At 47.1% G+C, this 25,511-nt stretch overlaps 1 protein-coding gene across 7 annotated transcripts in view; it reads right to left on the reverse strand.

The window, feature by feature from the left end:
• LOC147736543 (aldehyde dehydrogenase family 3 member B1-like) overlaps positions 1-25,511 on the reverse strand; it is a 329,280-nt gene that overhangs the window by 129,788 nt on the left and 173,981 nt on the right. The gene's annotated exons all lie outside the window — the stretch shown is intronic.

The raw sequence follows: 25,511 nt of genomic DNA on the forward strand, positions 1-25,511 counted from the left end.
TGAGAAGACTGTCTTCAATGAATTGAAAGATCAGCAAGAATAAACAACTACAGAGCTACCAGTCTAGCTTCAGGTCTCACAGTATTACAAAGATTCCATGCCTTTCAGTAGTCAACAACGCCTTATGACACCTACTTCTTGATCCTCCTTAAACTTTCTGCAGTCTTCCACTCAGTCCGGCCCAAAGCCCTAATCCACAGCCTGCAAGCATACATGGGTTTCTCTGACACTGGCATGCAGTGGTTCACCTCTTACTTCTCTATTACAAATTTATTCAAAGGTGAACTTCAATATCCTAGAAACTTTCTGTATCTTGTGCAGTACCCCAGGGCTATCCTTAAACCATTTTCTTCAACCTCTACTTGTAGCCCATTGGCATCCTATTCACTATTCATTTACATAGGCAGCATCAAAAACCATTAACTCACTGATGACACAAAATGACTCGAAAATGTCCTCTTCCCATTACATTTGGGGTCAGATGTATGTACAACTGGTCACAAAATACGATTTGCAACAAATATTTTTGGTAAAAGCGTTTTATTTTTCCAACAAACCTGCGACTCGTAGTGGTGGGTCATAATTCAAACTACCCCATGAATATCAATGAGGTAGGTCGCAAATTGCAGCCCACTAGGAGTCACCGCTATCACAGACCCCTATATCTGTGACTGCTTTTAAATATAGCAACCTGTTTCTTAAATGCAACTGTGTGAGAAGGTCTGAATTGTTAAGTTGTTTTTTCATGAGAAGCAATGAACATTTTGAGGTGGGTTGAGACCCATAGTTATCTGGCCTGTTGGAGCCATCAGGATGCCTTAGCTTCCCAATCATGTATGTTATCAGTGCGAGAAGTGGAAAAGAATACACAAAGATCCCTGACCAGTTAATCCACAGAGCATTGCTCATGGACTGTGGGTGTGGAAACCTGGTGGCAAAATCTGGGCATTTTACATTTTTGTATGTGCAAAAAGGTCTCTGTTTGCGCCATTTCTGAAAGTAAGGGTTCAGGACTTGTGGGTGGAGTTCCTATTCGTAGATTTGTTGCTTAATCCTGCTGAGCAGATCTGCATAGTCGTTGTCCATTCCTGGCAAATACTCTGCTAGGAGATGAATTTGGTGATGGATTGCCCAGCACCAGATTTGCTGCGCTATGGCCAACAGGTGAGGGAAGTGTGTGCCTCCTTGTTTTTGTAGATAGACCATGACAGTCCTCGTGACTGTGTGCATATGGCCTATCTGGCCGTGAATCTGTTGGAGAAAGGCTTTGATGCTAAGAGAATGGCTCGAGGTGGACTAGGTGATTGGCTCGAGGTGGACTAGGTGAATGGCTCCAGGTGGTTGACATGGAGGCCGCACTGGTGAGGTGGCCAACGACACTGTACTGTCATGCCATTGAGGTCTGCCCACTGCCCGACTAAGGATGCATCCTTGGTGGTCAATTGTAGAAGAAGGTCTGCAAAGGGCTGCCTGCAATAGATTGTTGCTGTTCCACCACTGCAGAGAGAGCGATGGGTGATGGCACGTACCAGCACTAGTTCCTCTAATTGACCCTGCGCTTGAGACCATTGGCTTGACAGACGCTTCTGAAGTAGGCACATATTGAGTCTGGAGTGGGGCACCATGGCAATCCATTAATCCATCATATCTAGAAGGGGCATTACTGTGGATGTGTAGTGGAAAGAGTGGCTAAAAAAGAGGTAGAAGCTGTTAGGATGCCTGCCCCCTTTTGGGACTGGGGAAAGCTTTGCCCACAGCTGTGCTTAGGACTGACCGTAAAAAGGAGTGGACTTGGTGTGGCTCCAAGTGAGATTTTGTAGCACTTACTGTGAATCCTAGGCTGTACAGGATGAGGATGAGGCCTGGGTGAGGGCTAGACATTCCTGTATGCTTGCGCTCTTGATCAGCTAGTCATATAAGTAGAGGAAGACATGGGTTCCCCCTCCCCTGAGGTGAGCAACCACTACTGCTAAACATTTAGTGAAGACCATTGCAGGGCCATGGTGACACTGGAGGGTAGTACCTTAAATTGGTAGTGTTGACCACTTGCCATGAAGCGTAGGTAGTCCTGATGTGTTTGAATGATGAGATGTGAAAGTAGGCATCCTTCAGGTCCATTGTGGTCACAAAGTCACCTTCCTGCATCAGGTGGATGATATTCTGTAGGTGACCATGTGAATGTGTTCTGACAGGATGTATATGTTAGAAAGGTGGAGGATAAGGATTGTTCTGGGAGTTCCTTTCATCTTGGGAATTAGGAAGTATAGGTAGTAGAAACCTTAGCCTTAGTGCTGGGGCACCGGTTCTTTGGCTCCTTTGAGTAAGCTCCTGAACAGCCTCTTGCAAATGAACACGTTACTTACCTTTAGTGACACCTTGTCTGAGAGTCTATCTAGCCACAGCTTCCTTACCTTTGAATAATCCCAAGTCGCCAGACTGGCTCAGGAAAGTTTTAGTGTGACACCTAGTGCACGGAAGTCAGTTTCTTTTTGTGAGTTTCCACAGCAGGAGTACGGAGCAATGAAGCACCTTGACCACTGGTGTGTTAAACAATGGCCCTGAAAAGGGGAACGACCCTGTAACTGAAAATCAGTTAGCAGAGGGAAGGGTGGGTGGTTCGGTAATGAATCCACAGGGCTAGATAGAGTCTCTACGAGATAAGGCGTTACCAAAGGCAAGTGAAATGAAATGAAATGAAAAGAAAATTTGTAGAGCGCGGCAGCTGCCCTGCGGCGTCCTAGCGCTAAAAAGAAGTGCTTTCTAGTGAGGCTACTAGCATCGAGAGTTTAGTGAGACTTCTTAACGAGGAAAGTTTTTAACTGTTTACAAAATGAAAGTAAGTTGGGGTCAGATCTCAGGTGAAGGGGAAGAGAGTTCCACAGTTTGGCAGCGTTATAAAAAAATGACCGGCCTCCACATCTTGATCTCTTAATTGTGGGGACTCTGGCAAGGAAGGCATGAGTAGAGCAAAGCTGTTTAGTGGGATGATAGGGAGTGATTAGGGAATGGTTAATGACCGGGCCCGTTTTCCAAAAAGCTTGATGGGCAATGCAAAGAGTTTTAAAGTTGATTCTTTCCCTAACAGGGAGCCAATGCAGGCTTCTCAGGCTGGGTTTTGCCGAGAGGCGGAGGGGGAGCTGAAGCAGAGTTCGTACAGCACAGTTTTGTATTATCTGGAGTTTTTGCAAGGTATATTCAGGGGCTCCTAGGTAGAGGGCATTGCCAAAATCAAGGCAGGTAACTTGCTCATCTGACAGATACTTCCAGCTGCCGATTCCATACCTCAGAAAAGATACCCAAGCAATACCTCCTGTGGGAGGGTGTGTGAATCTGATTCAGACTAGAAACTCCAGTAGAACGGAGCGGGCAAAGTGCCCATCCCAATGGACATTACTGTACAGGCAGTTCTGCTTGGTGAACGTGTGCAGCAAAGCCAACATTGCAGTCTGCCAGATGTCCAGGGACAGAATATTGTGTACTAATGAAGAGGTGCCTACTTCAGAAGCGTCTGTCAAGCCAATGGTCTCAAGCGCAGGGTCAATTAGAGGAACTAGTGCTGGTACGTGCCATCACCCATTGCTCTCTCTGCAGTTGTGGAATAAGCACGCAAGGCCTCTGGGAGTTTCTTCTTTGCCAATGGGTAGTAGATTTTAATGCAGAGCACAGTCCATTGGGAAATGGTTTGTTTCTTCACAGCCTTCCATTTTTTGGCTCTGACATACACCACGAAGAGTTGATCATCCACCTGAAATATTTGTATACAGTCAAGGTAGGGCGACAATGCTCTTTTTGAGTATCTCCTCTTTCATAGAGGGATGAAGCAGTGAGTAAAAGGAAGGTAAGGTGATGGACTGGCCTATGTGGAATGTGGTGACTACCTTCGGCAAGAAGGATGTTCATGTTCGAAAGACCAGTTTGTCTGGGTAAAAAGAAATGTACAGAGGCTGAGACGACAGCACCTGTAGTTCACAGACACTCCGGGCAGTTGTATTTGCCACTAGAAAGGCCGTCTTGATGGAGCGAAGGCTCAGACAGCAGTTATGAAGCGGCTCAAAGGAAGCACACATTAAAAAAGCAAGAACTAAATTGAGGTCCGATTGAGACAGAACAGAGGTAGCTAGAGGACATGTTCTGAAGCCCTTTAAGGAACCTATTTACAATAGGAGAATTAAAAAATTAGGGCTCATCTGGCAGCGGCATAAAAGAAAGCTGAGATAGTAGATAAATGACCCTTCAGCATCCCCAATGCACAGCCCTGCTGGGCCAGGGTAATAATAAACATAAGAGCTTGGGACAGAGGTGCAGATAAAGAGTCAACCTGTTTGTCTATACATCATACTCAACAAGAAAAGATATGCTGTTCCCCCTAATCGGACAACGTGATAAAGGGTAAGAAAGGAGGAATGCCTCCTTGTCGGAACTAGAGTCCTCACACACCCAGCAAGCTAGGTGTCATGCTTCATCATATGGACTTGTTCCTCCTCGGGTCGGCGCTGCAATACCCGACGGGCACCCATGAAGAGACACTTTAGCGGAGATCTTTTGTTCCTGTCGTTAGGTGCGTGTGTGTGAGGGCCCTCCGATGTGACGGGCTGTAGGAATCCTGAAATGCCGTTTTAAAACACCGCTTAGATGGCCGATAGGGCATCTGGTTTACTGGCGTGCATCTCTTTGAGGACAGGACACCACAAATGAGGTGTCCGTAAGCCCCACAACCGAATGGCGTGAGTTTCTATACACTATTAGATAACCACCAGAATTGGCGGGACTTCGTGCTCGCCTCTAAAGAATGTGGTAGGTAGGAGCCTGACTGCCCACCACCACCAAGTGTAGGTAGTATTGTATCACAAGGGCTGATGAAATGCAAAGGATCAGTATTGATGAAGACGCATGCAGCATGTCGACCACATGCTAGGAGTTGAGCTAAGCTCTCCTGGACCATAAAGCCAGGGAGCAGCCACTCTGTTTGTTTTTAAGAACGTGGATTACCAGCTGAATAAACAGTTTATGTGGACTATCCAACCTTTTTTTTAAATTCACTCACCTGCACCATTTCTACACCGTTCTTTAGGGCCCTCACACACACGCACCTAACAGCCAAAACTGCAAGAGAGCGGAAAGAGCGGAAAGAGCCTGGAGCGGAAAGAGCCTGGAGGAAAGACTACAATCCTATCGAGAAAGTAAAATTCAAAAATCTGACCAGATCCTACCACAAGTTGTTATGGAGTGGAAAAAAATCTTATCTTGAACGTCGTATTGATGAATCAGAAAACTCCTGTAAGGAAATTTTTAAAATTGTCAAGGACTTTACTTCTCCGTCCCTAGGCACCCCCACTCAGTCTCACTCAGCACCCTGGCTGACTGAACTGGCGCACTATTTTGTAGACAAGATAACATCTATCCAAGCCTCCCTTGCTGTTTACTCTAAACAATCTAAGGCTGTTTCTCTTGGTGCCCTCTCCTCCCCACAACCTGTATCAGCCCCCATTCTCTGGGAATTTCCTCCGCTGAGCCTTGCTTCCTCATTAGATCATCTGACAGGATTGAAGTCGGGCTCACCTTTAGATCCTTGCCCTGTTTCCTGTCTCAATAAAATAGCCCCTGTGCTAAACGGCCTCATCAATTCCATCCTTAACTCCTCACTGTCTTCTGGCGTAGTCCCCCAGGCTTGGAAGAGTGCTCTCATTCTTCCACTTATAAAAAAACCAGCCCTGGATCCCATCGTTCATGCCAACTACAGGCCAATCTCTCTCCTCCCAGCTCTGGCGAAGGTGGCGGAAAGACATGTGTCAATCTGGGTTTCGTGCGAATTACAGCACAGAGACCGCGCTACTTGAAGTCACTACCGCCATCAGAGAGGTTTTGGATGCTGGAGGAAAGGCCATGTTGGTCATGTTGGACTTGTCGGCGGCGTTCGACACCGTTCCCCATGATACCCTCCTAATACGACTCTGGGAATGTGGTCTTCGGGGGACGGTGTGGAACTGGCTCAAATCATTTCTAGCCAGCCGTCGGCAAACGATCTGGGAGCCACCTCACTCCGCCGCTATGGCACCTCTGGAAGTAGGGGTCCCTCAGGGGTCTATTCTCAGCCCCTTGCTCTTTAACATCTTCTTGGCCCCCCTTGCAGAGGTAGCGGAGTCGTTTGGCGCTCAGATCGTGTCTTACGCTGACGACACCCAGCTCTTGTTCACACATGACAAGAATGAGGTGTTTGATGGGACGCGCATCAGAGGTTGCCTAGAAGCAGTATTTGATTGGTTCAGACGACACGGCTTAAAATGCAAATCCGATAAGTCGGAGCTGCTCTTTTTTGGCTGCGCCTCCAAACCCAACTGGAAAAGCTGGTGGCCACAGGACTTGTTTCCACCTACAAACGCAAGTGTCAAGGCCAAAAATCTAGGTATTATTGTCGACAATGATTTAACCTTTGGGCCCCAAATATCCAGTCTCTCGGGGAAATGTTTCGGGATCCTTCGGATGCTCAGGAAATTTCTCCCCTTGATCTCTATTAACCATCGAAGGGTCATTGTTCAAGCACTTGTTGGGTCTCGTTTGGACTACGCTAATGCCCTCTATCTAGGACTCCCCAAATACCTCGTGAGGAGACTTCAAGTAGTCCAAAATTCAGCTGCCCGGGCTATTTATGGGCTCCCTAGACGTGCTAGTGCCTCAGACCTGTTAAAGGAACTGCACTGGCTTCCAATAGCCAAGAGGGTCCTTTTCAAAAGTCTGACGCTGACCTTCAAGGCCCTTCATGATTCAGGCCCTAGTTACATCAGGAAACGTCTTGCTTTCTACAAACCGAACAGGGCCTTGCGGTCTGCCTCCGTGTCCAAAATGGTCGTTCCGTCCATCAAACGTACCAGACAAGGCGGGCGCTCTTTTCATTACCTGGCCCCCTGTGCTTGGAATGAGCTTCCCCTTTCTCTCAGACAGTCCCCTAGCCTGATGTCTTTCAGAAAGGCTTTAAAAACCTGGCTCTTTACCAGATAGCCCCCGCCTTTCCTTATGTTTTGCAGTTATGTCGCCATTCCCTAAGGACTTCTTCGCCAAAGCGCCGGGACACTCCTTCTGGAGTAGCCGTTGCGCTATAGAAGAATCCGATAACATAACATAACATAACATAACATAACATAACAGCAGGAACAAAAGATCTCCGCTAAAGTGCCCCTTCATGGGTGCCTGTCGGGTATTGCAGCGCCGACCCGATGAGGAGCAGGTCCATATGATGAAGCATGACACCTAGCTTGCTGGGTGTGTGAGGGCCCTAGTTCCTTTTTTTTTATTTTTTATTTTTTTTGATAACACAGGCAATTGAAAATTACACAAATGAGTCATTTAGCTAATTATAAGTGTAACAGAAACATAGAAATCAGAAAATACAAAGAAGAAGAAAAGAAAAAATAAGAAAAAGCAAGCAAAACAAAATGCAAAAGGCACAATTAGTAATTAGCATAAACATCAAATCTATCCTGGAAAAAGAGTTCCCCAAATTTTATCTATTTTCTTTAGTGATCGATCCCCTCTTTGTTTGGCCAAAGCAAATTCCATATCATATATTTCATTCACCAAAAACCACCACTCAGCCACTTGGGGTGGTTTATCTGATATCCATACCCTTGCAATAATCAATCTAGCACATGATAGCAAAATAAAAAGCACATCTTTAAATGGAGCGGTAGTTGGTTGTAGTCCTAACAGTATCATCTCTGCTGATAATGGGGCAGAGATCAATTGTTTCTGTTTCATAATATCTTCTAAATTTGCCCAAAAAATACGAAAAGTAGGACATGAGACAATCATATGCTCTAGGTCAGCCGCAATAAATTGCATTTCGGACATTGTAGGCGATCTTTTGAAACATTATTACCGGTCCATCTAGAGATTTGTAGTGGAGTATAATACAACTGGCAAACAGTCTTGTAGGCTTGCAATTTTAAACTAGATGAGTGAACAAGCTTGTCAATATTATTTAAAAAGGAAGAAATGTTGTTCAGTGATATATCCACACCTAGTTTAGATGCCCATCTTTGCGCCAACTTAGGACAATCATCAGTTTAAATTGAGTAAAACATTTATAGCTCAAGCTAATTATCGATTTGTTTTCCCCCTCCCCCATATATACATACCCAAATATCTGAGTCTACTATATCCTTATTTTTCATTTTACCAATAAAAAATTACATATCTGTATATATTTAAATTGCATATTTTTGGGTAGTTTATACAGTACTCTCAATGTTTCAAACTCTAAAAATCCCATTGAGTCATATAAGTCACCCAGCTTGGTTATAACTAAGTCAGCCCACATTTTTCCAACAGAATCACTAAAAATACCAGGTAATCCAGGATTATTCCAAAGTGTTAGATTAGGATGGAAAAATAAAGTATTATCAATGGCCATTATTATATTCCATATTCGAACCGCATCTTTAGCGGTCTTGAACCTCACTCTCTTATAGTAATTCGGGTCGTTAGTTCTTGCAAGGAATTGTATGGAGTTAGATCCTAACATAAATTGGTGAAAGTAATACGGATTGCTGGAGTTATAAAGACTACGGATTCAGCCCAGAAATGAAGTATAAAAATAGAATTTAAAGTCGGGGAAATTTAGACCTCCTTTACTAAAAGGTAGCTTCAAGGAAGAGAGTGCTCTGCGTTTTTTTTAATAACCCCATATAAAGCTACCAAGGATACCATTTCATTTTTTGAAGAATAAATTATTAACAAAAAGAGGGATAGACCTAAACAAATACAAAAATGTAGGTAAAATATTCATTTTAATGAGATGTATTCGTCCTAGCAGGTTCAAGGGGATCTTATGCCATTTTTTAAGTAGCTTTGCAGTATCTCTTAATAAAAGATCATAATTAAGTGTCTTAATGTCCCTAATATTAGATGTAATTTTAATGCCTAAATAAGTAGCAGTGTGGCAAATGCCCATGACTGGAACACTAGGTTTATAATTTACGATAATTTGCGTTTTCTTCAGGTTTAATTTATATCCGGAGACAGCCGCATTTTAAAGCCAATTTCCCTAAGAGTTGCCCACAGATAATCCCACCCCACCCGGTCGAATGCTTTTTCTGAATCGAGTCACACCATACCGAGTAAGGAGGGATTAGTTGCGGCAACATCAAACGCTGTGATAGCCATGTTGATATGTGCGGTTGTATCTCTGCCTGTCACGAAACCATGTTGATGTTGGCTGACCAGTTTAGGCATGAGGGGAGCTAATCTCATGGCTAGTAATTTAGCGTATGCTTTAGCATCTGTTATAATCAAAGAGATGGGCCTGTAGGATCCACATTCTTCCGGTGTTTTGTTCTTTTTTAAGAAAAAAATTATTTTAGCAGTTTTCCAAGAATTAGGAACCCTACCAGCCTCGTCTATCTGATTAATGACAGAGCATAACAAGGGTAGCAGTTCATCGCTACAAATTTTATAAATTTCAATAGGAAGCGTATCCTCTCCAGCAACTTTCCCCGAGGGGAGAGAAGAGATAGCTGATTTTAATTCTTCCAGAGTGAAATCTTTTTCTAATTTTTCCATCTCTTGCAGTTCTTTTTCTAACACCCAGTTCTTTTTAATATATCTCTGCATGATGTCTATCACAGGAGAATATTCCGGAGTGTACAATTTACTATAGTAAGCGACAAACTGTTGTAAAATTTGTTCCGGCTGAGTATAGTTAGCTCCATCAGCCACTTTTATGTTTATAAATTAATGAGTTTGCCCTATCTTCCGCAATTTTATACGCGAGAACCTTGCCAATTCTGTCTCCACTCTCATATTGTGTTAGCTTATATTTTTGAAGTTTGGCGCTAATCTTTTCTCTTAAAACATTTTTGATCTTAGATTGTAAAATAATTAATTTAAGTTCTAGTTGAGGGCCCTAGTTCCAACAAGGAAACATTTCTCCTTTCTTACCCTTCATCACGTTGTCCGATTAGGGGGAACAGCAAATCTTTTCTTGTTGAGTATTATTCGGGCACATATGCTGGACCCCATAATCAAGCCCTGAGTCCCCCTTTGTTGTTAGAGATGTCTATACATCATGCCACAAACTTGCTCCAACAGCCAATGCATACCATTTTGGTCAAAAGCTGTCAACTGTTGCCGCTCAATCTCCATGCATGACGGCGAAGCATTAAAAGATTGGGGTGAAGAACCCTCCCCTGCTGCTGCAACAGGATATCCTCCCGAAGGGGTAGTCTGATTGGATGACCAACAGACATGCTTAATAGCTTGGGATAGCAGACTCTCCGAGCCCAGTCTGGAGCCATAAGGATGACTTGGTCCCGGTTGTTCCGAAGCTTTGTGAGAATTTCGGCAGGATTTGGTAATGGCGAAAAAGCGTCCAGAAGGCCAGAGCTCCACTCAAGACAAAAAGTGTCTCGGAGCATGAACTGCCTTGGAAACTCAATCACTCAGAACTAATGACTTTGTGCATTCTCAGCAGTGGCGAACAGATCTAACCAAGGCTTTCCCCACTGCTTCGATACCGTGCACCACCTCTGGCTGGAGACACCACTTGTCATCCACTAGGGATCTTCGACTGAGTTTGTCTGCTCTGGTGTTCAGAGAGTCTGCCAGGCATTAAACCACCAGGGAAATGCCCTGACATTCTAGCTATGTCCAGAGATGCAGGGCTTTTTGTCAGAGGATCCACAACCCCACCTCGCCTTGTTTGCTGCAGTACCACCCTGTAGTGGTGTTGTCTGTGAACACCTGCACTAAATGTAAATGTATTGGCATTTATATAGCGCACTACATACCCGTAGGGTCCCAAGGCGCTTTGACCGCTGCGAAACCCTTCCTGGCTTCCCTGAGAGATGGTCCCTTAATGGGTATCTCCAGGGTGAGACCAGGCATCCCCGGCGGTCTGGTGGGGCCGTTAGTGAAGATGAGGCAAGCTAATGCCCAGAGTTGCCGAGTGTGATCGCTGATCAGAGTGGGCACCGAGGCGAGAGAATTATCGAGTCCGCTGACCCTGGTCCAGAAACCTGCCGCGCCGGGAATCGAACCCTGGTCCCGGGTCGTCCTCTGCTCTCGGGTCTGCCGCCTCTAACCAGTGAGCCACTCTACTTCACTAGCCTTCCCTTGTTGTAGATTAAAAAGTCTTTAAATTCCAACCGAATCACTCAGAACTCCAACAGGTAGATCAGAGTCCTCGGATCTCCACCTCTCCCAGATAGCCACCCAGTCCAGGAGTGATGTGTCTGTCACTACCGTCAGATCTGGTTAGGGAAGGGAGAGGAGTCTGCCGCTTACCCAATCGCAGTCAATGTGCCACCACTGTAAATCTTTTGCAATGCCCTCCGAGATCTGGACCATGTTGGAGAGATTCCGCTGATGCTGCACCCACTGAAACTTCAGGTTCCACTGCAGAGCCCGCATATGCCAACAGACATACATCTCATGCAGGAAGCCAAGAGGCCCAGCAGCCTCCGTCAGTCTCACCAACTTTAGGATGGACACTGAAACATCTGTATCATAGCCTACATATCTTGGAATCGCCACTAAGTATTATAAGCTCGAAATTGCACTGTGTCCAGTACAGCTCTGATGAAAGGGAGCATCTGAGAAGTGATCAGGTGTGTCTTCGGCATGTTGATAGTGAACCTCAGCGAGCGTAGGAGGCATACCAAAGTCTGGAAGTGGGAGATGACCAACTGGGGAAAGCCTTCCAGTCATTGGCATAGGGGAATACTGGCACCCTGATCTCCACAGATGGGCTGCAACCATTGTCATCACCTTGGTGAACACCTGAGTGTCGATGGTAAGGATAAAAGGGCGCACTGTAAATTGAAAGTGCTCATGCCCAACCGTGAACCGCAGGTAATATCTGTTGGCAGCAGGACTTGAATATGGAAGTGTGCATTCTGCAACTCAAATGCAAAAATTCAGTCTTGCAGTTGGTCGCGCATGCCCTTGACAATATACGGCAGATCAGCAATTTTCAAGATGGTGGTGCTCCCTCGGTTGATATACCAGCTACAGAATCACCCGTACCTGATCGCACCAAGTTGGTTCCGGCTGGTGAATTCTGTGCTTGGGCAGTTCCTATGGGGGGGTGAGGGAGGGGGCACGAGGGGAGCGGTGCGTGTAGCGCTGCGCACCTGCTTTCTATCTACCTATTGTGGGAGACTTGCGACCTCAGACGTCCTTTCATACTATCAGGCCTCACACTTATTGGTCCTCAATGAGTGGTGGTACAGAGATTGGGGGGACCCGGCCTATGCATTGGAGCGCCGCCTTATGGGGCCTCGCACACTACATACTATTCTCTACTCGGCGCCGCTGCGCGGTGCGCTGCCACCAGCCACGAGGGTGGTATTCCAAATCTGGAGGCAGTCGCTGAAGCGCATGGGTTGGTGGAATACCCTGACCCGAGAAACTCCTCTGTGGCACAATGGGCCCTACAGGGCTTCCGGAGCTGGGATGCTATAGGCATTTCAACCCTGGGTGATATAATGAGGGACGTCTCACTCAAGTCCTTTCGTGAATTACAGGGGGAATTTTGCATGCCCCGAAGTAGGGAACTTGGGGCATACAAAGTAGGGAACTTGGGGCATACACCTCCGTTAATATATATAAATTCTTTGTGAGCAGGGCACCGAGTTTAAATACTCTAAATTTGCGGCAAACACACCCGGACGCCGCATTTCCATTTCTGGTGTGGGTAGGCGTATCCGGTATAGGCAGAGAAAGACTGGAGCGGCAACGAACGATTACATGCCTCTAATAACAGAGGCGTATGCCCCAGGTTCCCGGCTTCGAGTTGACACAGGTATGTAGGGCAGCGACATAGCAAGATAATGTATGCAGGGTGTGTTAATGGCAGGGAGTGAGGTTATTTTATGCATCCCCCTCAGTGCCCGGTATTGTTTTCTCTGTCTAGACCCCTGGCGGTACTGTTTTTAACACACGTTGGGACTATCGAGTCTCCCGAAATGCGGAAGTGATTAGGACCACGCTTATGGTTAATTTACCATTTTCTCAGGTAAATACATCAAATGTTGCATGATACTACAGCGGGGATAGAATCTATAGATTAGGTACCTAATGACAACGTAAAATGCACTATAAGAGGAATCTTTGCATTTCCGTGAAGGCCTGCTCTTCCTAGGTGAGGGAGATGTTTAGGACATCATATGATGGGCAACACGTCATTATTATCAGGTCAGCCCTACATTTTTCGGAAATCTGGCTTGAACATAGAAAATATGGTTTGCTAGATTATTGACATTTTAGTCACTTCTTAGATTCAGATGGTGACGGTCATTTTTGTTTTTCAGATTGTAACGGATATCTAAGGCTGCCATTTTAGAGCACACTGATTGACCTTGTCTCTGAAGATAGTTTGTGGGGTTAGTGAGCATAACAGAGGTCTGTCCTGTGTTGTAACAAAGATAGAATGAAAGAACACATCATGTGTATATTGGTTCGTATTAGAAATGTGTCTTTTGTATTGTTTCTCGTTCCATATGCAGACATTGACAAATTGTTCACCACTAAAAGTCTAAGCACTGGAGGTTTCTGTAAACCCATGAATGAAGGTATTGAGTTTTGAATTCCTAATAGTTGAAACAATAGTGTCTATGGCATACTGAGTCTACTGTTTAGCTGAATACTTCATTGACATTTTAAAGACCTCTCTGGCTAGAAAGACCCAACGGTTCTACCCTACTTTCTGTAGTATACTCTGTACCTTTTTAGCTTAACTGTCTGCACTTTATGGCAATATATGGAGGTTTTCTTGCCCCTAACTTGGTACCTCTTAAGTTTTATTGTTTGCACTATATGGCAGTATATGGAGTTTTTTTTGCCGCATCTAATACACCGTAAGGTTCTTATGTACCTATTTATATCAACTATCAAATATATGATATGCTAGTATGACTGTTGTGTTTGTTGTCACCATATCACACCTATGAGCACTAGGCGCTTATATTTATTGTTTGAACATAGAGGCTATGTAAAAATATGTTTTGTATGTATTTTTTAATATGTTGGGAGATATGTGAAAAAAAATTCTTATTGTTTTTATTTTACAGATATAATATGTTAAAGTGGTAATGAAACACTTTTTCCTGAAGGAGGTGTTGACTATTAATCAATTTGCCCACCGAAAAGCGTCAAAACCCATTTGAGTGGAAATTACGTTAAGTCTGTGGAGACAATAACTCTGACCGAAAATTGGAATATTAATCAGAGTTGATCCCTGGTTGACTACTGTATTTTCCCTCTTCTAATAGGAACTATTTTTCCTTATTGTAATTCCCATTTTTATGTCTTAATGTTGTTTTTGTTGAAATATATTTGCATTTCTTTATTGAATAGAATTGTATTGATGATAGGGTTGGTGTATGTTTTTAAATTGGGGTTGATATGTTTCTAACAATTGTCTGAATAAACTGTATATTTTTAATATTTTATTTTTACATTTCCTCTTTGTTCATCTCATTGGTGTTGATTACGGGCCCGATTCACAGAATGAACTTAAGACTCAATCCTAAACTTACTACTATTTTGGTATTCACAGAATGCAGTGTGGCTCACTGGTTACAGGCGGCAGACCCGAGAGCAGAGGACAGCCCGGGACCAGGGTTCAATTCCCGGCGCGGCAGGTTTCTGGACCAGGGGCATCGGACTCGATAATTCTCTCGCCTCGGTGCCCACTCTGATCAGCGATCACACTCGGCAACTCTGGGCATTAGCTTGCCTCATCTTCACTAACGGCCCCACCAGACCACCGGGGATGCCTGGTCTCACCCTGGAGATACCCATTAAGGGACCATCTCTCAGGGAAGCCAGGAAGGGTTTCGCAGCGGTCGAAGCGCCTTGGGACCCTACGGGTAAGTAGTGCGCTATATAAATGCCTATACATACATTTACATACACATACTACTTTTGGAATTCACAGAATGAACTTACTACTTTTAATATTCACAGAAGTTAGGATTTTGTCTTAAGTCTGTCATAATTCTGTCCTAAGTTTGTCTTAAGACAAACTTAAGACAAAATCCTAACTTCTGTGAATACCAAAAGTAGTAAGTTCAGTCTGTGAATGCCAAAAGTAGTAAGTGCATTCTGTGAATACCAATATAGTAGTAAGTTTAGGATTGAGTCTTAAGTTCATTCTGTGAATCGGGCCCTAAGTATCTTTGACAATAGTAATGCTTGGTGTGTGATACTGCCCAAAGGGGATTTCTTTTTAGACATTAGTTCTAGACAGTAACCTGTTTGGATAATTTGTCGTACCCACCTCTCTGATGTGATGTTGGTCCAGGCAGGAAGGAATGGTTGTAGTCTTCCCCCTACAGGAGTGGAATGGTGAGAGGGAAGTGGAGGAAAGACATTGGGCAGGGGTGGAGGCAGAGCGGGAGTTGTTAGTTTTGCCTCTGCCTTTGTTATTGTTGCCCCTGTAACCCCCTCTTTGGTAGCCCTTATTGTAATTGGATTGGGTAGGGGCTTTGTAAGAAGTAGAGGGACTATCTGAGGAGTAGTCTCTAGTGGTGCTTCTATAGGATGAGCAACGAAAAGAACGTCTGGGAGCTTGCGACTGCAAGGCTCCCATAGATTTAACTGTGTCCGTATCCTTTTTCATTTTTTCAAGGGATACGTCCGCATCAGGTCCAAATAAGTGTTGCTCATCAAAGGGTTGATTGAGTATGGCACTTTGTACTTCAGGTTTGAAACCTGAAATGCGTAGCCAGGCATGCCTACGCAAAAGGACAGTGGTTAATTGCCCTAAAGCGGTATCTGCTGCATCTAGGGCACAATGAACAGAGGTATTGGTGATGGTTTTAACCTGTTGTACAAGTTCATTGGCCCTATTCTTGTACTTGTCGGGAAGGTGCTGCATTATGGATTGTAACTCGTCATAATGAGCCCTGTCGTACTTTGCAAATAATGTCTGAGTGTTAGCAATACGCCAAATGTTTGCTGCCTGTGACGCTGTCCGCTTGCCTGAGGCGTCTAGGAATTTACAGGCACATGCATCAAAGCTTTTTGCGATCGCAAACAGTGCGAATCGCAAAAAATTGGCCGTTTGTGATCGCAATATCAGCTTTTGGGATGCATCAAGGGTGAAGGCCCTCGCAATTTGAGAATTCGAAAATACTTGCGAGTTCTCAAATTGGGATTGCATTTTAGGAATCGCATTTTGCGATTCCTTAAATGCAATGCATGAAAGTTTTAAAAATGGCGATTTCGCAATTAGGGGGAGCAAATTACCATGAGGTTGAACCTCATGGTAATTTGCGAAAACTTTGAAAAATGCACTTTTGTGTACTTTTCAACGTTTCATGTTGTGCACACACATGCCCTTAGGGCATGTGTGTGCACAACATATGTGCACAGATTAATTTCAGGGGTGCAACAGGGTGTCCTTTGGACATCCCTGCACCCTTGAAATCGCATTCTCAATTTGCGATTCGCTGATTGCGAATCGCAAATTGAGAATGTCTTCCAATTCCAAATGACCTCTAAGCCCATAGGAATGAATGAGGAGGCATTCCTTGATTGCGACTCGCAATTTGCGAGTCGCAATTAAGGAATGTTTAGAAATCGCAAATTTTTCTGCGATATTTTCATGCATAGGCTTTTGCGATTTCTTAATTGTGATTCATTAAAAATCGCAATTAAAAAATCGCAAAAGCCAACAATGATGCATGTGCCTGTTTATCTGGTGGGGGAGCCTCGCCTGATGTTTGGGAATTGGCTCTTTTGCGTGCATTGGAGACTACAAGGGAGTCTAGTGGCGCAGGCCCTTTAATGTAGGCTGGGTCAGAGGGGGCAGCCTTATACTTCTTTTCAATTCGGGGGTTGAGGATTCGCGCCCTAACTGGGACTTTGAAGACCTCTGGCGCTTTATAACCCCATAGGTAAAAATTGAGGTGGACCTTTGTGTTGTATAAAAGCTGTCCATAAAGAAGTCTTCGTCTACTGGGTCAGTATGTTGGTCAACTCCATCATATTGGGCAGCTCTATTGACAAGTTGGTTGAATACCATGGTGTCCTCTGGTGGGGAAAGCCTGGAGGGGTATATGAAATGAAATGAAATGAATTTGTACTTGTAAAGCGCACTTATACCCTAACCGGGGTTTCCTGGCGCTGTACGCATACCGCTGTGGAACCCTTCCTGGCTTTTCCCTGTGAAATGTCCACTCCTGGGCACCCCTAAGGTGAAGCCAGGCATCCCAGCGCTGTTGGGGCCGTTGTGGAGATTAAGCACGCTATTGCCCAGAGTTGCAGAGTGGGACCCATGATTAGAATAGGCACCGAGGCGAGAATTGTCAGGTCTGAGGAAATTGAGCCCAAGGTCCGCCGAGGTGGGGAAATATGTCATCATGTGGTTATGTTAGAGACGTCTGGGGTACTATAATCATCCCAAGGGTCAGGTGAGCCAGGAGGACTAGGATTATCTAGTGGCTCATTATCTGCACCATCCCCTGTGTCATCAGAGGTGTAATCCCCGTCATTATCATCTTCTAATGGAGTAGGAGATGGTGTAGGGGAGTGGCGTGGCAAGGAAGGAAGATGAGGAGGAGGAGGAGGAGGAGGAGGAGGAGAAGGTATTCTTAGAGGAGAAGTCGCAATATCCTTCTTCTTAGGATGAGGAGCCAATGCAGGCGTCTCTAATGGTCTTTTTTTAAAACTAAGAGTTAATCGACCAGTTTTGGGATCTTTAACCAGAGTCTTTTGTGTAGGATCTGGATGGAATAGTTCCTCTGAGGGAGGTAGATCCTTCGGTGCCGAGGTTTTTGGTTCTGTAGTCTTTTACGGCACTGAACCGGTAGCATCTTTTGGTTCTTTTGTTCTTTGTCTGATGGCTGTGTGGTTTTATCGGCTCCGAAGCTTTTTTCGGCTCCGATGGTCTTTTCGACTCCGAAGCATGGGAGTAGGATGCTTTCGGTGGTAATTTCTTGCTCGGCACCGAGTGTGGTTTTGGTGCCGAGGAGCCGGTGCCAGTCTTCGGCACCGAGTGCTTAGATGTGGAAGGAGCTGGCGTGGAGGTGGAAGATGGCTTCTTTTTCGGTGCCGGTAGAAGTGTGCCGGCACCGGGGGTAGGCTGACTCGAGCCTGAGTCGCCTAAAGGCTTATTAGGCTTCTTAGCTGAGCTCGAAGGCGGGGCATGGGAAGCAGTGTCTCGGTGTGCATCCGGGTCCGAAGGCGAGGGTGTGACCGAAGCATTTTTGGAGGGTGTTGAGGAAGGGTCGGGCCAACGTGTGTACTCACGACCCGCTGTACTGGAGTGATGTCCTCGACGTCTGAGTCTTCGGCCTCGGAGTCGCTGTCGAAGCCATGTTGTTGGCCCTGCTCTGGCACGTCAGCGCCCTCTTCAAAGATGTCGTCCGGGATCGAAGCTGACGAGCGAGCCATGGTTCTTTGAGCTCGTCGGTCCCGGATCATCTTCTTGAAGCGGAAGGAGGCACAAGCGGAACAGTCTCTGGCCTCGTGCTCCAGTGAGAGGCAAAGGTTGCACACCTCATGTAAATCGGTGTGGGGAAACTTTGACCCACATTGAGGACACTTCTTGAATGGCGTCCTTTCCATGAGCCAGAGAGTAAGGCCCAGGTAGGACCGAAGGCCTTCGTCGACGACCGAAATCGAAGACTTCTAAGTCATGAAGAGTCGCGTCGATGGGAACAACGATCGAAAAAATACCGTTGAACTGGGTGAGGATTGCGCGCCGAAGGAAAATCGGTTCCAAACCGGAGCGCAGGAAACACATCCAAGCCCGATGGCGGAAAAAAACATTCTGAGGATGGAGCCGATGCCCATGCGCAATGTTGTCCAAAGGAGGAGCTCACTATCTCGTGACTTCCAAAGAACTTTTCAGGACAAAAACAACTGCAAATATCCAGGCCCAACACTAGGTGGCAATCTATGCACAGTGTGTAATCTGCAGCTCATATGCCTCGAACAATCTGTTTTAAAAAACAAAAAAAAACAAAAAAGAGACAGTGAAAAATGGTTTAGAGTAGCTCTTCTCCGGATCTGCGATTGCCTGGCGCAGAAAGAAAAGAACCCTGGAGTGACGCCTATATAGGCACCAAGCACATCACTTTAGGTGGTGACGATGTCATGTGGAGTCACACTACGTGGCCTGTCAGGAAGCAGGGGTATTGCTCACATAACATTTCTGAAATGAATCTGACTCCTGGGGATTATTCTAAGGTAAGCAATCTGTGTTCTGTGCTGAGAGTGTGTGTGCATGGTGGATGTCTGCAAAGAGCCAGAGGCAGTACCTGTGCTTGATAATGGAGAGGACCTATTGGTCTGTGATGATTTCCTTTTAGCAGGGAAGAAATCCCTGAAGTCTCCCCCTGAAAGGTGTTGCTTGGTTAGGGGAATGCGGCCAAGTCAGTTTTTTAGAGGTAAAGGTTTCCTTACTGGAAGTGCTTCTGCCTCAGCCTTTAGAACTTTTCCCTTTAGAGGAGCACTTGAGAAGCTTCTAGCATCCTGTTAGTGGTAACACTTGGACTGCTGTTGTTAGGACTGGGTTGGTTCTGGGGGAGTGGTCTTGCACCCACCTCTAGCCTACTACTTCCAAAAAGAGCTCCTTCCGGAAGGTACCTGAAAGGCAGGCATTAGTGTTCTATGTGTCCTTCTTAATTTTCTCAAGAACGGTGTCAGCCTGAGGTTCAAACAGGTGCTCCCCATCAAACAGGAAGTTAACGTGGTGTTGCACCTTCGACTTGGACCTGGATACACAGAGCCAGGAGTGGCGCCTAAGGATGATTGAGGGGCTCACTCCTCTGACTGCTGTATCTGCCGAATCCAAGGCACATTTGATAGTAGTATTGGAAATGGCTTTCTCTTCTTTCTCCCCCCTTTGCGGTATTGGTCATATTGGTTAGGGAGGTACTGTACTAGTAGCCCCTCCATCCCCTCCCAGGTAGCTCTATTTTAATTTCTAATGTGTTTTATTGATTTTACCAGCAAAAGTAACAGGAGACATTGTGACAAATTGTAGAGGCAACAGGCATACACAGCTAGTGGGACAGACAAGCATGTCTTCCCTGAGAATGAAAGGCGAAGCGAGGTACATATGCCAAGAAGAGAGTACGATATCATGGAGGCAAATGTTAGGCATTGCAAGAAGGCAGGACAATAAAAACAACAACCAAAACCCCCCGCCCATCCCCGACCCGACCCCCCCTCCCCCACCACAACCAGTGTGCCATATGTCAGCAGAAAATCGACGAGTGTGCCAGTGAAGATTGGTGTGAATAGCCATAAGTCACCAAGAGTCATGAGTGGTGTCAGTGAGGCGTAGAACCCGAAGATATTTAGGACATGTGACTTCATTGAATTCTTTGGACAGGAGGGACAACAATGGAAGCCATGTTTTTTGAAATACAGTGGTGGAATTTGTAAGTGTAGCCTGTATGCGTTCCATCCCAAGGGTGAACCAGAGCTTCTGCACCACCCTGTGTGTGTGGGCTTAGTCATCGAGCCCCAAAGTGATAAGATGTGTTGCGTGGCTGCCTGCATGGCGATCCCCATTTGACGACCCGAAGTAATTTCAAAGGAAAGGTGAGTGCATTGGGGAGTCCCAGTATAGCATAAGCCGGGAATCTTGGGATTTCAGTCGCAAAGGTGGAATCAATGTCGTTTAGTACCGCTTCCCAATAGCTCCGGATTTCCTGACAATCCCAGAGGAGATGGGTTAAAGTGCCTCGCCCCCCACAGCCCCTCCAGCAAAACTCGCTGCGCGATGGATTCCCTTTGTGAAGCCGGACCGGGGTGAGATGCCAGTACATTGCCAGCTTCACTGCAGTTTCCCTTGCCGCTGTATTGCGCGCGGCGTGTGAAGCCCTATAATACACGTAGCCCCATTCCCTAACTGTTAACGTCCTACCCAATTCAGCCTCCCAGCACCTCTGACCTGGTGTTTTATCTGGAGTGTGTGGTGGCGTGAGCATCTTGTAGATATCTGAAATTAGGTGTTTGTCTGTGTCTTTGGTTAGTAACCATTTTTCAAAGGTCGTCATCGGGCGACCCACCATGGTGGCGGTGGCCGGGTCAGAGAGCCAATGTCTAAGTTGGAAATATTGGAAAAGGTGAGGATTCTCTATCTCGTACCCTTGTTTGATTTCTGAGAGGGGAAGGAAGCCCCGTAGGTCAAAAAGGTCTCCGGCAGAACGACACGCAGTACCACGCCATTGTGAGAATATACGTGGGTCATTGCCCGGAGAGAATTCTGGGTTATCCAATATGGGGGTGAATGGGGAGGGGAACATTGTCAAACCTCTCTTGAGAGCGACCCTGTCCCAGACCTGCATAGTTGTGCGGGTAATAGGCGATTTTAATAGGTATCGTGGCCGATGTTGCCTGGCAAGGAATGGAATCCTCCAGAGCGGAGTTCAAGCCATGGCCCTATCCTGGAAGAGCCATCTCTTCTCCGACTCCGGCCTATACCACTCCACTAGGTAGCGGAGTTGAGAGGCATGGAAGTATTGCAGAAGATTGGGAACGCCAAGTCCTCCTTGGTCCATGCTCTTATACGCCAATTGTTTATGGATACACGCGCGTTTCCCCTCCCAGATGAAGCGATGGAGAGCGGCCTGCAGATCTTTAAAGGTGCCCGCTGGGGGCGTGATCGGGAGTGTCTGGAAGAGATAGAGGATCCTTGGTAGAACTGACATTTTCACCGGCGCAACCCTCCCCAATAGGGAGAGCGGCTGTTTTGACCAGCGCGCTAGATGCGTCCGGATCTGGGTAGCGAGGTATTTGTAATTAGTTACTACCGTCGACTCTGTTGAGGAGGCGAGTGTGATCCCCAGGTATGGGACTTGGGTGGCATTCTGAAGACCGCTTCCCTGTCCAATGGCAGAGTCGTTTGACTGCGCATTTTTGCCCAACGGTAATATCAGAGATTTCCCTCTGTTAATGTGGAATCCCGAGATGGAGCCGAACGAATCAAGTTCCTCCATGAAGGCAGGTATGGAGCGGTCAGGGTGGTCGAAGGCAGCTATTACATCATCTGCATATAGACTGATCGTGTGGGGTTCGTGTCCAAAGGTGATACCTCTAATTTTGGGATTATCCTGGACCTTCTGCACTAGGGCTCTATATACAGGGCGAATAGATGGGGGGAGAGAGGACACCCCTGTCTCGTGCCGCGCTGGATTTCAAATGGGTCCGAGCGTAAGCCGCCCAGCCGGACCCTTGCCTGGGGGTGATGGTAGCAGCATGCAATCCAAGAACGAAAGCGATCACCTAATCCGGAACGCCTCAGAACCCATTGTAAATAGGTCCAGTCCACGCGGTCGAACGCTTTCTCAGCGTCGACGGCGAGCAGTGCGGAGTCTGAGGCCTGAAAATGGGCTTTGTCAATCAGATGGAGTACACGTTTAGTGTTGTCACTACATTAACGGTTGGGCACAAAACCCGATTGGTCGGTTTCCAAAATTCCGGGAAGGCAGGGGCCAAGACGTGCGGCAAGAATGCCAGTAAAGAGTTTTAGGTCGAGGTTCAGTAATGAAATAGGGCGGAAAGCAGAGCAGTGCGTAGGCTTTTTACCCGGTTTCGGCAATACCACCACTTCAGCGGCCAGCATGTCTGAGGGGATGGCGCCAGGGCCCTCAAAAGAATTGAAGAGGCGGGTGAGCACCGGAGCTATCAGCTGCCTGAAGGTCTTATAGAATCCCGCCGAAAATCCGTCTGGCCCCAGGGACTTGAGTGGGTGTAAAGGGGATATGGCTGCCAGTACCTTGTCCTGGCGGATGGGGGCATCCAGAGCTTTTGCGTTTGCTTTAGAAAACTCGGTGACCGCTGTTCTATTCAAGTATGCATCTATTTCTTCAGGAGATGTCCCCTCTGCCTCGTATAACGAGGCATAGTAAGATCGGAACGCTTCGGCCACCTGAGTATCTTCCGTGAGAACTACTCCGGTGTTGTCTGTGAGACCGGTAATCTTAGAGCGTTGGGTCTCAGCCTTCAGGGCACTGGCTAGTAAACGGCCAGTTCTGTTACCCCTGACATAATAGGTATGTCGAAGGCGGAGTGCTGCGAATTCCGCCCTGTCAGTATCCAGGCTGGCTAGTTGGGCCCTACCCGCTTTTAGTTGCCTCCAAACACGTGGGGCGCAGGTGCGACTGTGGACCCTTTCCAATTCCGCAACATGCGCTGCGAGGTCATCTCGTTTTGCTTTGCGATCCTTGGCCTCAGCGGCTGCTATGGCAATTAGTTCGCCGCGGGTGACCGATTTCAGAGCCCCCCAGAGAGCCGTCATGGAAATCCCCGGCGTATCGTTAGTGGCTAGATAGTCAGTAATACAGTCGTTGGTTCTTTTAGTAACCTCTGGTAGCTGCAATAGGGTTTCGTGCAGGCGCCACGAGCCCCGGGGGCGAGGAGACATGTGGAGCCCGAGCGATAGTTCTACTGCGTTGTGGTCGGAAATGGCTGCAGGTATTATGCTAACCTCCTCAAGAGTTTTGAGCAGCTCTGAGGAGCCCAGAAAATGGTCGAGCCTAGCGTACGTGCGATGCACGTGTGAGTAAAAGGTGAACTGCGACGCAGTCGAGTGTTTAGTCCTCCAGAGGTCCCACCCGCCCCCGAAAGTGTTTGGATATTAGGATTGCCACTCCGGCATTCTTCGTGGGGAGGGAGGAAAAGAGTTGTTGTGGGAAAGCGTGGGAGCGCATTCTATGCCAGTCCTTTGGCAAGAGGTGGGTCTCCTGTAATAAACAAATATCGGCCCCAGAATTTTCCAGGTAGGAGATGATCGCTCTTCTCTTAATGGGGTTGTTCAACCCTTTCACATTAAGGCTCAGTACTTTTAATGTGGTGTCAGTCATGGCCAGGTAATCATGTGGCGTAGCTTAGAATCAGCGTCATGTGCATGTGGTGCATCCGTGCATCAGAACACAAACAGCAACACCCCCCTGTAACATTGCAGACTCCCCACGGCCTCCCCGTGGGCTATAGTCGTCATGAATCGTAACTGGCAAAGGAAAGTCACGTCCAATCTGTCGTCGACAGAACCCTTTTGGCACACTGGTTGCCGCCCTTGAACCCTCCCGCGATCCCCAAACCCCCCCAAACAATCCAACTATCAAACTCTATGCTCAAGTTCAGAGTCCATTGTTCCAGAGCTGAAGAACTTCCCCCTCCCTCCCATATCCCCCCCAACCTCCAAACCAAGAAAAAGCATAGTCCCAGTCCTGTTAGTCCGCACAGGGCCGTGGTAGTGTGTCCTGTATGGGTCATTCCCGATGGCGGCCTCTCCAGCGCCCCGCCCAACTCCCCCCCACCGCATGGGCAAAGTATGTGCTATAGATAACCTCCCAAGCAAAAGATTCGATCACTCAGAGGGAGAGGTTTCCTTGGCCACCTCCGCCACCGCTGTTGCCCGTTCCTGTGTGATGACAAAGGCGTCTGGTTTGAGGCGGTGTGACGGGGATCGCCTATAACTCACTGTTTGCCAACCCCCCCTGGACGGCCCTTGCGATTCTCTCGCCATAGGCTCATCATCTTCCTGGTCGAGTCCCAGGAGGGTTCAAGTGTCCTTAAGCGACCGCAGTTGATGTAACCGTCCATTCCATTTGAATATTAGCCGAAACGGGTGGCCCCACGAGTAGGGGACCTCGTGTTGTCGTAGGAAGTCCGTTGCTCTCTTGAATTCTTTTCGTTTTTGCAGAGTGATGGTGGAGAGGTCTTGATATAGGGCTATGGGGTGGCCTTAAAACTGAAGGGGCTGGATTCGCCGGGCTTCTCGGAGAATCCGCTCTTTTAACGGAAAATCAGGGAGGAAGGCCAAAATGTCTGGTGGCGGGGCCGAGGCTCGTCGAGGCAGCCCAACTCTGTGCGCCCTGTCGATGCGAATGGCAAAGTCCGCCGATTCCCCCAAGACGTTCCTGAAGAGGGCTTGCAAGTATTCGGTGACATCAGTCCCCTCTGCCTTCTGAGGGACCCCCGGAACTGTATGTTGTTTCGACGGGAACGGTTTTCAAGGTCCTCCGCGTGGGCTTGGAGGTCCAGCTGCTGGTCTGTGAGCCGCAAGACCTCTTGCTGGAGCTGCGCAATTTCATTGCTTCTGGTTTGGTCAGCCTCTTCAACGGCGACCACCCGCTCTCCAAGGCCCTCCACATCACGCCGGAGCTCTCGGACTTCACCCGCCACCTCTTGCTTTAAGGATTTGAAGTCCTCTCTGAGTGAATTAAACAATGTTTCTAGAAAGGATCTGGTGATGGGTACTTGGTCATCCGCAGGTGTTGGCAGCGATTTCGCGGTCACCGGGGAGGGTGGGTCTTTGCTGGGTTTGGGCTGGGACTTAGCCAGTAGTTCAGGGAGCGTCTGAGGCCCTTTCTTCCCCCTCTGTCCCGCCATGATGTGGGCAGTCCCGGCGACAAGCAGGCGGCGGGTTTCGGGGGCTCGTGGTAGGTGCAGGAGTTCGGCGTTTTAGCTATTAGGGGCAAGTCTTGCCACTACAGGTCAGCTCACCCCCGCGACACCCGGGGTCAAGATGGAAGGTGCGGCCAATCGCCCCC

The sequence above is a fragment of the Lissotriton vulgaris genome, chromosome 1_2 (assembly GCF_964263255.1).
Source record: "Lissotriton vulgaris chromosome 1_2, aLisVul1.2, whole genome shotgun sequence".
Lineage (NCBI taxonomy): Eukaryota > Metazoa > Chordata > Amphibia > Caudata > Salamandridae > Lissotriton > Lissotriton vulgaris.